Source organism: Triticum urartu, chromosome 3A (genome assembly GCF_056163025.1).
Source record: "Triticum urartu cultivar PI428250 chromosome 3A, HENAU_Tu73, whole genome shotgun sequence".
NCBI lineage: Eukaryota > Viridiplantae > Streptophyta > Magnoliopsida > Poales > Poaceae > Triticum > Triticum urartu.
The window spans coordinates 54,830,791-54,844,305 of NC_141875.1; positions in this window are offsets into that span (position 1 = coordinate 54,830,791).

Consider the following 13,515-nt stretch of genomic DNA (forward strand, 5'->3'; position numbering starts at 1 on the left):
AACCCACGGAGGGTAACGGTTGCGCGAGTCAATGGAGGGCTCCACCCACGAAGGGTCCACGAAGAAGCAACCTTGTCTATTCCATCATGGCCGTCGCCCACGAAGGACTTGCCTCACTAGCGGTAGATCTTCACGAAGTAGGCGATATCCTTGCCCTTACAAACTCCTTGGTTCAACTCCACAATCTTGTCGGAGGCTCCCAAGTGACACCTAGCCAATCTAGGAGACACCACTCTCCAAGAAGTAACAAATGGTGTGTTGATGATGAACTCCGTGCTCTTGTGCTTCAAATGATAGTCTCCCCAACACTCAACTCTCTCACACAGGATTTGGATTTGGTGGAAAGAAGATTTGAGTGGAAAGCAAGTTGGGGAAGGCTAGAGATCAAGATTCATATGGTTGGAATGGAATATCTTGACCTCAACACAAGTGTAGGTGGTTCTCTCTCAGAAAATGTGTATTGGAAGTGTAGGTATGTTCTGATGGCTCTCTCCACGAATGAAGAGTGGGTGGAGGGGTATGTATAGCCTCCACACAAAATCTAACCGTTACACACAATTTTCCAAACTCGGTGGGACCGAATGGTTAAACTCGGTCGGACCGATTCAGCAAACCTAGTGACCGTTAGGATTTTCGGTGGGACTGAGATGCAACTCGGTAGGACCGATATGGTTAGGGTTAGGGCATAATGTAATCTCGGTGTGACCGATTACACAAACTCGGTGGGACCGATTTTGGTAATAAGCTAACCAGAGAGTTGGTCAGGTAAACTCGGTGGGACCGATTCGCTCATCTCGGTGAGACCGAAATGTTACAAAAGGGAAACAGAGAGTTTACATTGCAATCTCGGTGGGACCGATCGCTCATCTCAGTAAGACCGAAACGTTACGAAGGGAAACAGAGAGATTACAATCCCATCTCGGTGAGACCGAGATCCCTATCGGTGAGACCGATTTGCCTAGGGTTTGTGGCAGTGGCTATGACATTTGGAACTCGGTGGCGCCGGATAGAAAGAATCGATGGGGCCGAGTTTTACTTTTGGTTTAGGTCATATGTGGATGTGGGAAGGTAGTTGAGGGTTTTGGAGCATATCACTAAGCATTTTGAGCAAGCAAGCCATTAAGCAACACCTCATCCCTCCTTGATAGTATTGGCTTTTCCTATAGACTCAATGTGATCTTGGATCACTAAAATATAAAATGTAGAGTCTTGAGCTTCAAGCTTGAGCCAAACTTTTGTCCTTAGAATTTTGAGGGATCCACTTTCCTCATCCATGCCATGCCATTCATTGAGCTTTTCCTGAAATATTAATCTTGGAATAGTGTTAGCTCAATGAGCTATATGTTGTTAGGAATTACCAAAACCACCCAGGGTTAGTTGCACTTTCAATCTCCCCATTTTTGGTAATTGATGACAACATATAGATCAAAGCTTCGACAAATGATAATAAGAGTGAAAGATATTGTCGCTTTGAGAAGTATGTGAAAAGCAAGAGCTCCCCCTAAATTTGTGCATATCTTAAGATTTGCTTTGGACTGCAAATGCACAATGAGTTAGGATCATGGGTTACTCTTCCATGTCACATACATCTTGGTGGAGCACTCAAAATGATAAGAATTAAATACATGCACTCATCACCAAGCAAAGTGAATGATCATATAAGGATAAGTAAGATAATATCATCTAACAAGCATAAGTGTAGCTTATGATCAACCACATGATCATCAATGTCTCATAGATAATAGCATAGTATCTCAAGAAATCAAAAGACAAACAAAGTTCAACCACCAAAGCAATAGAGAATAAAAAGCAACGCTCTCTCTCGAAGCCTATAATCTATACATTTTTCTCCCCCTTTGGCAACAAGTTACCAAAAAGTTCATAGAAAATGCATAGCACTAGAACGTCTCTCAAGCTTGGTCTTCAGGTGGTGGTGTCCGGAGAACGCCAAGGACGAAGGCTTTAGTTGATGTGGATGGAGCTGAAGGAGTTGGTGCTGGAGCTGGTTGCGCTGGAGCTGTAGCTGGTGCAGATGAAGTGACTCTAGTGTCTGTTACTGGCACTGCAGTTGATCTCTGAGCTCGAGGCACTCTGGCAAATGCATCAGTGGTTGTCTTGCCCTTCCTCTCCTGCATATCATCTTGAAGTTGCTCCACAACAGACTGAATCTCAGTTACCTTCACATCTAAATCATAGAATTTTTGCTCCACGATTCTTTTCAAGCTCTCCTGGTTTTGAGTCAGGGTGGCCAGTCCCTTCTCAATCCTTAGAGTGGATGCAATCAGGTAGCCAAGCTGATCTTGCTTGCTTTTCAAAAAGTACTCAGATGCCTCCTCTTGAGTTGGCATCTTGGCAGCCTTCTCTTTCTTTGCGTTCTCCTTCTTCTCTTGAGCTTGTACTGATGATGGTTCATTCTCATTCATCACAACTTGATTGTCCTCAAAGTCTGGGTAGATAGGCAAGTGTTCCTTATCCAACAAGTATGTGCATGTGCCCATCTTTGAGTTTATCAACTCCTGGATCTGTGGGGCATATCCACAACTTCTTTTCTGGTCAGCTGCAGTCCTCTTGATAGTCTCAACTATAAGGCTCATGACCTTGAACTTCTGTGGCACATCAAATATATGTAGCAAGTTAATTGCATGGCCTCTAATCATTCTGTGATCACCAGACTTGGGCAAGAGAGTGTGCCTAAGGATCCAATTGATTGTAGGCATCCCTGGCAGCAAGTGTTTTACTGACCCAAACTGGTGAGTCTCAAGATCATCTTCAGGAATCTCCTTGTACATGTTTGCCATAGAGTTGTGATCCATCTTCTTCTTGGCATAGACATCCAAGTCATCATCTTCTTCCTTAGCAGCATTGATCAGATTTGCCCATTCCTCAATAGTTGAGTGGTACCTTGTACCTTCAGACATCCATACTATCCTGCCATCTGGATAGAAGTGTGTTGTGGAGTAGAATTGCATTATGAGCTCCTCATTCCACTTTGTGAGCTTCTGCCCAACAAAGTCTGCAACTCCACAAGCACTGAAGCTGTCAAACACACCAGGATAGTGTTCCTCATTTTCCTTGATATACTTCCAGTCGACCCACCTCATTTCACACACTATAGGCTTCTTGTCCAACAACACTGTCTCATAGAAGTCCTGCTGTTCCTTTGTGTGGAACCTGTAATCAACAGCAGTCCTTCTCCTGGTAGCATATGGATCTGTCTCTCTCCATTTCCTCAACCCTGAGTCTCTCCTGATCTTCATGTTCTCAGCCACAGGATGAGCATCATTGTGGTCTGGAATCTTGGGTTTGAGCTTTCTCAGGACTTGCCCTTCATCATCTTCATCAGCAGCAACTTCAGGCACTGGGGCCTTGTTCTTCTCAGCAGCTGGTATACTCCTGGTATTCCTCTTAGGTGCACTCTTGGGCTTGGAGGCTGCTTTGGGTGCTTCTTTGGGCTTTGATGAAGCAGCCCCTGTCCTGATAGCATCACCCATAAACTTCTGTACCTTGGGTGCTGGTGCAGCAACCTCTTCTTCTTCCTCCATCATGGAATCCTTTCCAATCACTCTGGCCATGGTATTCTTGACCCTTTCCTTCCTTTTCTTTCCTTCTGCAGTAGCCTCTTTGGGTTCAGATCCCAAAGGGACTTGAGTAGATGCTCTGGCCTTAGACATTGGAATTCTCTTTGCAGGAACCTTTTGCTTCATGCCTGGCTTGGTGGCAGCAGCAGTGCTATATTCCTTCTTAACCACTTTCTTCTTGGAAGTGGCCTCATCCTCAACTGCCACATAGTCTTCATCCTCAGACTCTGAAGTTTTCTTCTTCCTTGTTCTGGTGGCAGCTTTGGGCAAGTTGCTGGGAGTGCTCCTGCTACCATCATCTGAACTGCTAGAGGGACTAGTGCCCTCACTCAGGTGAACCTGCTCCTCTGACCTGTTCTGGCTGTCACTCTGATCAGACATATTGCAAACACTGACTGCAGACCCTGTGAATAGATATAGATGAGATAGAGTGGATGAGCATCACAAAATGCAGAGGTTTTTGCAAAAGAGTGAGTCAAAAACTTAGTTTTAGTTTTCCACAGAAAGCATTTCGGATCAACCGATTTGTAAACTCGGTGATACCGAAGCAGCTGTTGGAACCTAAACTAGTGAACTCGGTCAGATCGAGTCACAGTTCGGTGGCACCGAGACTGCTAGGGTTTCACAAAGTCCTGAACTCGGTCACATCGATTTGCAACTCTCGGTCAGACCGAAAATTACATGTGCAATGGCCTGAGCCGAATCGGTGGTATCGAGTTCCACAACTCGGATGGTCCGAGATGGTTTCGGCGGAAACCTAACCCTAAATTTTCAATTCAACTCTAATCTACGGAGTGTTCTGACTGGATAGAAGCGTTTCAATCATGGTAAGAATCATAATAAACACAATGTGCTAGGAATCGGACGGGGATAGCACTGTGATCGAGTCCATACCCTAGTTCGGCGATGAACTCGCTACGGCGGCAACGGCGGGGAAGAATTCCGTTGACGGCAGCGGAGACCAGCGACAGGAGGCGGCTGGCGACGAGGAGGACGATCCGGAGACCAAGGAGGCAGAGCGAGCTATGCGCGGGCGAAGGGGTTTTGAAGAAATTTCCAAAATTTTGCCCGTGAATATATATAGCCCGACCATGTCGGTGTGACCGAGTGGAACAACTCGGTGGCACCGAGATTCATAACTGCAAGCAGTTACTGAAACTCGGTGTGACCGAAATGTTCAAATCGGTTGCACCGAGATTGAAAACCTAGATCGACTTAGTGATCTCGGTATGACCGAAATGGAGGAATTGGTCAGACCGAAAAGCATAAAGAAGTTTTGGAAGTTTAAGTCTATGACGAATCGGGGACTCCGAGTGCTCCTCACACAGAGTGGTTCGAATCTGACTTGATCAAATTTTGTGATGTAGCATGAATAGAGTTTGAGACGAGAAAAGCATAGATAGCTAGAGAGGGTTCTTAGGCATTCTTGTCCATCCCCTTGGCAAAAGAAAATAAAACCAATCAATCAAAACAACAAGTGGATGTCGTCGAATGAGTAAAATATGCAATCAACATGCTCACACAATAAAATGGCAATTGAAATATGTGGCAAAGCATGCACAACCAATTCTAGCATCTATCAAACAATTGGCGATGACTAGGTCATCTATATATGAGTATATTGACTTAGGAGTCAAATGAGAGCATTTGATCATAGGTCATACTCATCGTTTAAGCACAAGTGGGGTTACCACTTTCACATAAAGCATTTGTTGTGTTCACACCATTAGAGTTGCTTTAGCTTAGATGTGAGATCCCCCCTAAGAGGGATGAACTAACCTTGGGTTTTGTCGATGATGACTTCATGTAGATGTTGAAGATGTGGATGCTCAATGTTGATGTAGATCATTTGGAGCTATCCATTGGAGTGAGTTGCACTTTCAATACCTACACGGGTTAGTCCCACAAGGAACAAACAAGGATATCCATAGACATAAAGTGATGCACACACAAGATGATGTCTATGAAAGCTTTTAGGTTACCTTGTCCCTTGTCTTACCAACAAGAGGGTTTGTGACTCCTTGAACTAGTGCAAGATGTGGAAGTTGATTGCACTTGTTCTTGCCAAGATGATAAGAGTGAAGTATGTTGGCGGAGTCACCCTCAAGAACTATCTAGTTCTTCTTCTTCGGGATCCACACCATCTTGATGGGAATCCTCGTGTTGTAGTTGTACTTGATGAAGTGGAACTTGAAGTAGTCTTGGGAACCCACTTGACCAAGGCCTTAGGAGCTTCTTCAAATGCATCAATTTCCTCTTGAAGATTGTCCTTTCCTTTTTGCTTGTGGTCTTGTGGTGGAAGATCATCTTGAGCTTGTGTCCCTTTGAGAGAAGTAGGATCATACTTCTCTTGTTGAGGAACAAACTTCGTCTTGGGGTATTGATCTTCTTCCCACTTAACTCCATTGGCATTGAACTTTCGTTCAAAACCAACACCTTGATTCTTCCGGTGCCTTCCTTGGTTGCGTACAATTTCCTCGAATTGCTTACTTCCGGCAAGGCTCTTGTAAACACCTTTCTCTATAATTCCCTTTAATAAGCTATTTTCGTGCTCAAGTGTAACTTGGCTAAGAGAATCATTAGTGGAATCAAGAGAACTACTAGAAGCAACAATATTGGATTTAGCATGATTATTGTTACTACTAGAGGAAGAATCTTTCTTGTTCTTGTTACTAGACTTGACTTGAGGCATGTAAGTGGATAAGAGTAAACGCTTGGCAATGTAAGAAGAACTTTTCTTACGAAGATCATCATTGATTGCTTTTAAGAACGCATGCTCTTGCTCAAGGTTGAGCTTTTCAAAGCGCAATTTCTCATGAGTCCTTAAAAGTTCTCGATGATCTCCTAAGATAGTTTCATGAACTAACTTAAGAGTGTTTAGTTCTTTAGTTAGAGACTCAATCTTCTCCTTATCATTGTCATTCGTTTTATCTTGATTAGCATGATTAATTGACGTTTCATCATAGTATTCATCACTAGAGTTGTCAACAAGTAAATCATCATCACCTAACAAGTCATCTTCATCACTATTAAAATTAACATACTCGGAGTGTGATACCTTTGGGCCTTTAGCCATGAAGCATGTTCCAACTCCTTCATTTGGTGAGTCAAATATGTCGTAGGAGTTGGTTGTCACAAGTGCTAGACCGGCAACACCTTCATATTGAGTATATTCGGAGTCGGAGTGATAGCTTCTCTCGGAGTGGTTGTCGGAGTCGGAGTCGGATACCCACTCACCAACATGAGCTTGATGTCTTCGTTTTGTGTAGCTCCTTGATGACTTGTCCTTTCTTTCCGAATCCTTGCTTCTCCGTGAGGGTCTTCGTTCATAACGATCATCTCTACTCCTTCTTTCTCTAGATGGTTATTCTTCTCTTCTACTTCTTCTCTTGGGAGAATCTTCTCTTCTCTTGTAGGGGGCCGTACACTCATTGGAATAGTGTCCGAGCCTTCCACAATTGTAGCAATTTCGCTCTCGACTAGAAGATCTTTTGTCATTGTAGGACCTTGATTTGGAGCTTCTCTCTTTGCTTCTACTCTTGTAGAACTTGTTGAAGTTCTTCACCATTAAGCTCAATTCTTCATTGAAGGTTTGTTTCTCACTCGATGATGTGGGGGCTTCACATGAGGCTTTGTAAGCACCACTTGATTTGTTGTGAAGTTCCTCTTTATCCTTGAGTGACATCTCATGAGCAACAATTCTTCCGATGACTTCCGTTGGCTTGAGATCTTTGTGATTGGGCAGCATTTGGATCAATGTGCACACGGTATCATATTTTCCATCCAAGGCTCTTAGGATCTTCTTGATGATGAATCTATCGGTCATCTCTTCACTCCCTAAGCCGGTAATCTCATTTGTGATAAGAGCAAGCCTAGAGTACATTTCAGCGACACCTTCACCATCCTTCATTTTGAACTTGTCAAGTTGACTTTGAAGCACATCCAATTTGGATTCGTTGACGGAGTCGGTACCTTCGTGCATATCAATGAAAGTATCCCAAATTTCCTTTGCATTCTCAAGACGGCTGATTTTGTTGAATTCTTCGGGGCACAATCCGTTGAAGAGGATATCACACGCTTGAGCGTTGTATTGCAGCATCTTCAACTCTTCCGCGGTAGCTTCACGGTTCGGTTCTTTCCCATCAAAGAATTCACCTTGCAAGCCAATACACACAATAGCCCAAACGGCGGGGTTATGTCCAAGAATATGCATTTTTCATCTTATGCTTCCAACTAGCAAAATTAGTGCCATCAAAGTAAGGACCTCTACGGTGATAATTTCCCTCGCTAGACGCCATACTCTCCTAGGTTGTGAAATCAAGGCTATGACCACCAAAAGCTATGGAAATCAAAGCAAATGGAGACCAAAGCTCTGATACCACTTGTAGGATCGAAAGTATGTCTAGAGGGGGGGTGATTAGACTACTTGACCAAATAAAAATCTAGCCTTTTCCCAATTTTAGTTCTTGGCGGATTTTAGCTATCTTAGCACAAGTCAAGCAATCTCCACACAATTCAAGCAAGCATGCAAAAGAGTATATGAGCAGCGAAAAGTAAAGCATGCAACTTGCAAGAATGTAAAGGGAAGGGTTTGGAGGATTCAAACGCAATTGGAGACACGGTTGTTTTGTCGTGGTTCCGATAGGTGGTGCTATCGTACATCCACGTTGATGGAGACTTCAACCCATGGAGGGTAACGGTTGTGCGAGTCCACGGAGGGCTCCACCCACGAAGGGTCCACGAAGAAGCAACCTTGTCTATTCCATCATGGCCGTCGCCCACGAAGGACTTGCCTCACTAGCGGTAGATCTTCACGAAGTAGGCGATCTCCTTGCCCTTACAAACTCCTTGGTTCAACTCCACAATCTTGTCGGAGGCTCCCAAGTGACACCTAGCCAATCTAGGAGACACCACTCTCCAAGAAGTAACAAATGGTGTGTTGATGATAAACTCCTTGCTCTTGTGCTTCAAATGATAGTATCCCCAACACTCAATTATCACTCACGGGATTTGGATTTGGTGGAAAGAAGATTTGAGTGGAAAGCAAGTTGGGGAAGGCTAGAGATCAAGATTCATATGGTTGGAATGGAATATCTTGACCTCAACACAAGTGTAGGTGGTTCTCTCTCAGAAAATGTGTATTGGAAGTGTAGGTATGTTATGATGGCTCTCTCCACGAATGAAGAGTGGGTGGAGGGGTATATATAGCCTCCACACAAAATCTAACCGTTACACACAATTTGCCAAACTCGGTGGGACCGAATGGTTAAACTCGGTCGGACCGATTCAGCAAACCTAGTGACCGTTAGGATTTTCGGTGGGACCGAGATGCAACTCGGTAGGACCGATATGGTTAGGGTTAGGGCATAATGTAATCTCGGTGTGACCGATTACACAAACTCGGTGGGACCGATTTTGGTAATAAGCTAACCAGAGAGTTGGTCAGGTAAACTCGGTGGGACCGATTCGCTCATCTCGGTGAGACCGAAATGTTACAAAAGGGAAACAGAGAGTTTACATTGCAATCTCGGTGGGACCGATCGCTCATCTCAGTAAGACCGAAACGTTACGAAGGGAAACAGAGAGATTACAATCCCATCTCGGTGAGACCGAGATCCCTATCGGTGAGACCGATTTGCCTAGGGTTTGTGGCAGTGGCTATGACATTTGGAACTCGGTGGCGCCGGATAGAAAGAATCGATGGGGCCGAGTTTTACTTTTGGTTTAGGTCATATGTGGATGTGGGAAGGTAGTTGAGGGTTTTGGAGCATATCACTAAGCATTTTGAGCAAGCAAGCCATTAAGCAACACCTCATCCCTCCTTGATAGTATTGGCTTTTCCTATAGACTCAATGTGATCTTGGATCACTAAAATATAAAATGTAGAGTCTTGAGCTTCAAGCTTGAGCCAAACTTTTGTCCTTAGAATTTTGAGGGATCCACTTTCCTCATCCATGCCATGCCATTCATTGAGCTTTTCCTGAAATATTAATCTTGGAATAGTGTTAGCTCAATGAGCTATATGTTGTTAGGAATTACCAAAACCACCCAGGGTTAGTTGCACTTTCAATCTCCCCATTTTTGGTAATTGATGACAACATATAGATCAAAGCTTCGACAAATGATAATAAGAGTGAAAGATATTGTCGCTTTGAGAAGTATGTGAAAAGCAAGAGCTCCCCCTAAATTTGTGCATATCTTAAGATTTGCTTTGGACTGCAAATGCACAATGAGTTAGGATCATGGGTTACTCTTCCATGTCACATACATCTTGGTGGAGCACTCAAAATGATAAGAATTAAATACATGCACTCATCACCAAGCAAAGTGAATGATCATATAAGGATAAGTAAGATAATATCATCTAACAAGCATAAGTGTAGCTTATGATCAACCACATGATCATCAATGTCTCACAGATAATAGCATAGTATCTCAAGAAATCAAAAGACAAACAAAGTTCAACCACCAAAGCAAGAGAGAATAAAAAGCAACGCTCTCTCTCGAAGCCTATAATCTATACATTTTTCTCCCCCTTTGGCAACAAGTTACCAAAAAGTTCATAGAAAATGCATAGCACTAGAACGTCTCTCAAGCTTGGTCTTCAGGTGGTGGTGTCCGGAGAACGCCAAGGACGAAGGCTTTAGTTGATGTGGATGGAGCTGAAGGAGTTGGTGCTGGAGCTGGTTGCGCTGGAGCTGTAGCTGGTGCAGATGAAGTGACTCTAGTGTCTGTTACTGGCACTGCAGTTGATCTCTGAGCTCGAGGCACTCTGGCAAATGCATCAGTGGTTGTCTTGCCCTTCCTCTCCTGCATATCATCTTGAAGTTGCTCCACAACAGACTGAATCTCAGTTACCTTCACATCTAAATCATAGAATTTTTGCTCCACGATTCTTTTCAAGCTCTCCTGGTTTTGAGTCAGGGTGGCCAGTCCCTTCTCAATCCTTAGAGTGGATGCAATCAGGTAGCCAAGCTGATCTTGCTTGCTTTTCAAAAAGTACTCAGATGCCTCCTCTTGAGTTGGCATCTTGGCAGCCTTCTCTTTCTTTGCGTTCTCCTTCTTCTCTTGAGCTTGTACTGATGATGGTTCATTCTCATTCATCACAACTTGATTGTCCTCAAAGTCTGGGTAGATAGGCAAGTGTTCCTTATCCAACAAGTATGTGCATGTGCCCATCTTTGAGTTTATCAACTCCTGGATCTGTGGGGCATATCCACAACTTCTTTTCTGGTCAGCTGCAGTCCTCTTGATAGTCTCAACTATAAGGCTCATGACCTTGAACTTCTGTGGCACATCAAATATATGTAGCAAGTTAATTGCATGGCCTCTAATCATTCTGTGATCACCAGACTTGGGCAAGAGAGTGTGCCTAAGGATCCAATTGATTGTAGGCATCCCTGGCAGCAAGTGTTTTACTGACCCAAACTGGTGAGTCTCAAGATCATCTTCAGGAATCTCCTTGTACATGTTTGCCATAGAGTTGTGATCCATCTTCTTCTTGGCATAGACATCCAAGTCATCATCTTCTTCCTTAGCAGCATTGATCAGATTTGCCCATTCCTCAATAGTTGAGTGGTACCTTGTACCTTCAGACATCCATACTATCCTGCCATCTGGATAGAAGTGTGTTGTGGAGTAGAATTGCATTATGAGCTCCTCATTCCACTTTGTGAGCTTCTGCCCAACAAAGTCTGCAACTCCACAAGCACTGAAGCTGTCAAACACACCAGGATAGTGTTCCTCATTTTCCTTGATATACTTCCAGTCGACCCACCTCATTTCACACACTATAGGCTTCTTGTCCAACAACACTGTCTCATAGAAGTCCTGCTGTTCCTTTGTGTGGAACCTGTAATCAACAGCAGTCCTTCTCCTGGTAGCATATGGATCTGTCTCTCTCCATTTCCTCAACCCTGAGTCTCTCCTGATCTTCATGTTCTCAGCCACAGGATGAGCATCATTGTGGTCTGGAATCTTGGGTTTGAGCTTTCTCAGGACTTGCCCTTCATCATCTTCATCAGCAGCAACTTCAGGCACTGGGGCCTTGTTCTTCTCAGCAGCTGGTATACTCCTGGTATTCCTCTTAGGTGCACTCTTGGGCTTGGAGGCTGCTTTGGGTGCTTCTTTGGGCTTTGATGAAGCAGCCCCTGTCCTGATAGCATCACCCATAAACTTCTGTACCTTGGGTGCTGGTGCAGCAACCTCTTCTTCTTCCTCCATCATGGAAGCCTTTCCAATCACTCTGGCCATGGTATTCTTGACCCTTTCCTTCCTTTTCTTTCCTTCTGCAGTAGCCTCTTTGGGTTCAGATCCCAAAGGGACTTGAGTAGATGCTCTGGCCTTAGACATTGGAATTCTCTTTGCAGGAACCTTTTGCTTCATGCCTGGCTTGGTGGCAGCAGCAGTGCTATATTCCTTCTTAACCACTTTCTTCTTGGAAGTGGCCTCATCCTCAACTGCCACATAGTCTTCATCCTCAGACTCTGAAGTTTTCTTCTTCCTTGTTCTGGTGGCAGCTTTGGGCAAGTTGCTGGGAGTGCTCCTGCTACCATCATCTGAACTGCTAGAGGGACTAGTGCCCTCACTCAGGTGAACCTGCTCCTCTGACCTGTTCTGGCTGTCACTCTGATCAGACATATTGCAAACACTGACTGCAGACCCTGTGAATAGATATAGATGAGATAGAGTGGATGAGCATCACAAAATGCAGAGGTTTTTGCAAAAGAGTGAGTCAAAAACTTAGTTTTAGTTTTCCACAGAAAGCATTTCGGATCAACCGATTTGTAAACTCGGTGATACCGAAGCAGCTGTTGGAACCTAAACTAGTGAACTCGGTCAGATCGAGTCACAGTTCGGTGGCACCGAGACTGCTAGGGTTTCACAAAGTCCTGAACTCGGTCACATCGATTTGCAACTCTCGGTCAGACCGAAAATTACATGTGCAATGGCCTGAGCCGAATCGGTGGTATCGAGTTCCACAACTCGGATGGTCCGAGATGGTTTCGGCGGAAACCTAACCCTAAATTTTCAATTCAACTCTAATCTACGGAGTGTTCTGACTGGATAGAAGCGTTTCAATCATGGTAAGAATCATAATAAACACAATGTGCTAGGAATCGGACGGGGATAGCACTGTGATCGAGTCCATACCCTAGTTCGGCGATGAACTCGCTACGGCGGCAACGGCGGGGAAGAATTCCGTTGACGGCAGCGGAGACCAGCGACAGGAGGCGGCTGGCGACGAGGAGGACGATCCGGAGACCAAGGAGGCAGAGCGAGCTATGCGCGGGCGAAGGGGTTTTGAAGAAATTTCCAAAATTTTGCCCGTGAGTATATATAGCCCGACCATGTCGGTGTGACCGAGTGGAACAACTCGGTGGCACCGAGATTCATAACTGCAAGCAGTTACTGAAACTCGGTGTGACCGAAATGTTCAAATCGGTTGCACCGAGATTGAAAACCTAGATCGACTTAGTGATCTCGGTATGACCGAAATGGAGGAATTGGTCAGACCGAAAAGCATAAAGAAGTTTTGGAAGTTTAAGTCTATGACGAATCGGGGACTCCGAGTGCTCCTCACACAGAGTGGTTCGAATCTGACTTGATCAAATTTTGTGATGTAGCATGAATAGAGTTTGAGACGAGAAAAGCATAGATAGCTAGAGAGGGTTCTTAGGCATTCTTGTCCATCCCCTTGGCAAAAGAAAATAAAACCAATCAATCAAAACAACAAGTGGATGTCGTCGAATGAGTAAAATATGCAATCAACATGCTCACACAATAAAATGGCAATTGAAATATGTGGCAAAGCATGCACAACCAATTCTAGCATCTATCAAACAATTGGCGATGACTAGGTCATCTATATATGAGTATATTGACTTAGGAGTCAAATGAGAGCATTTGATCATAGGTCATACTCATCGTTTAAGCA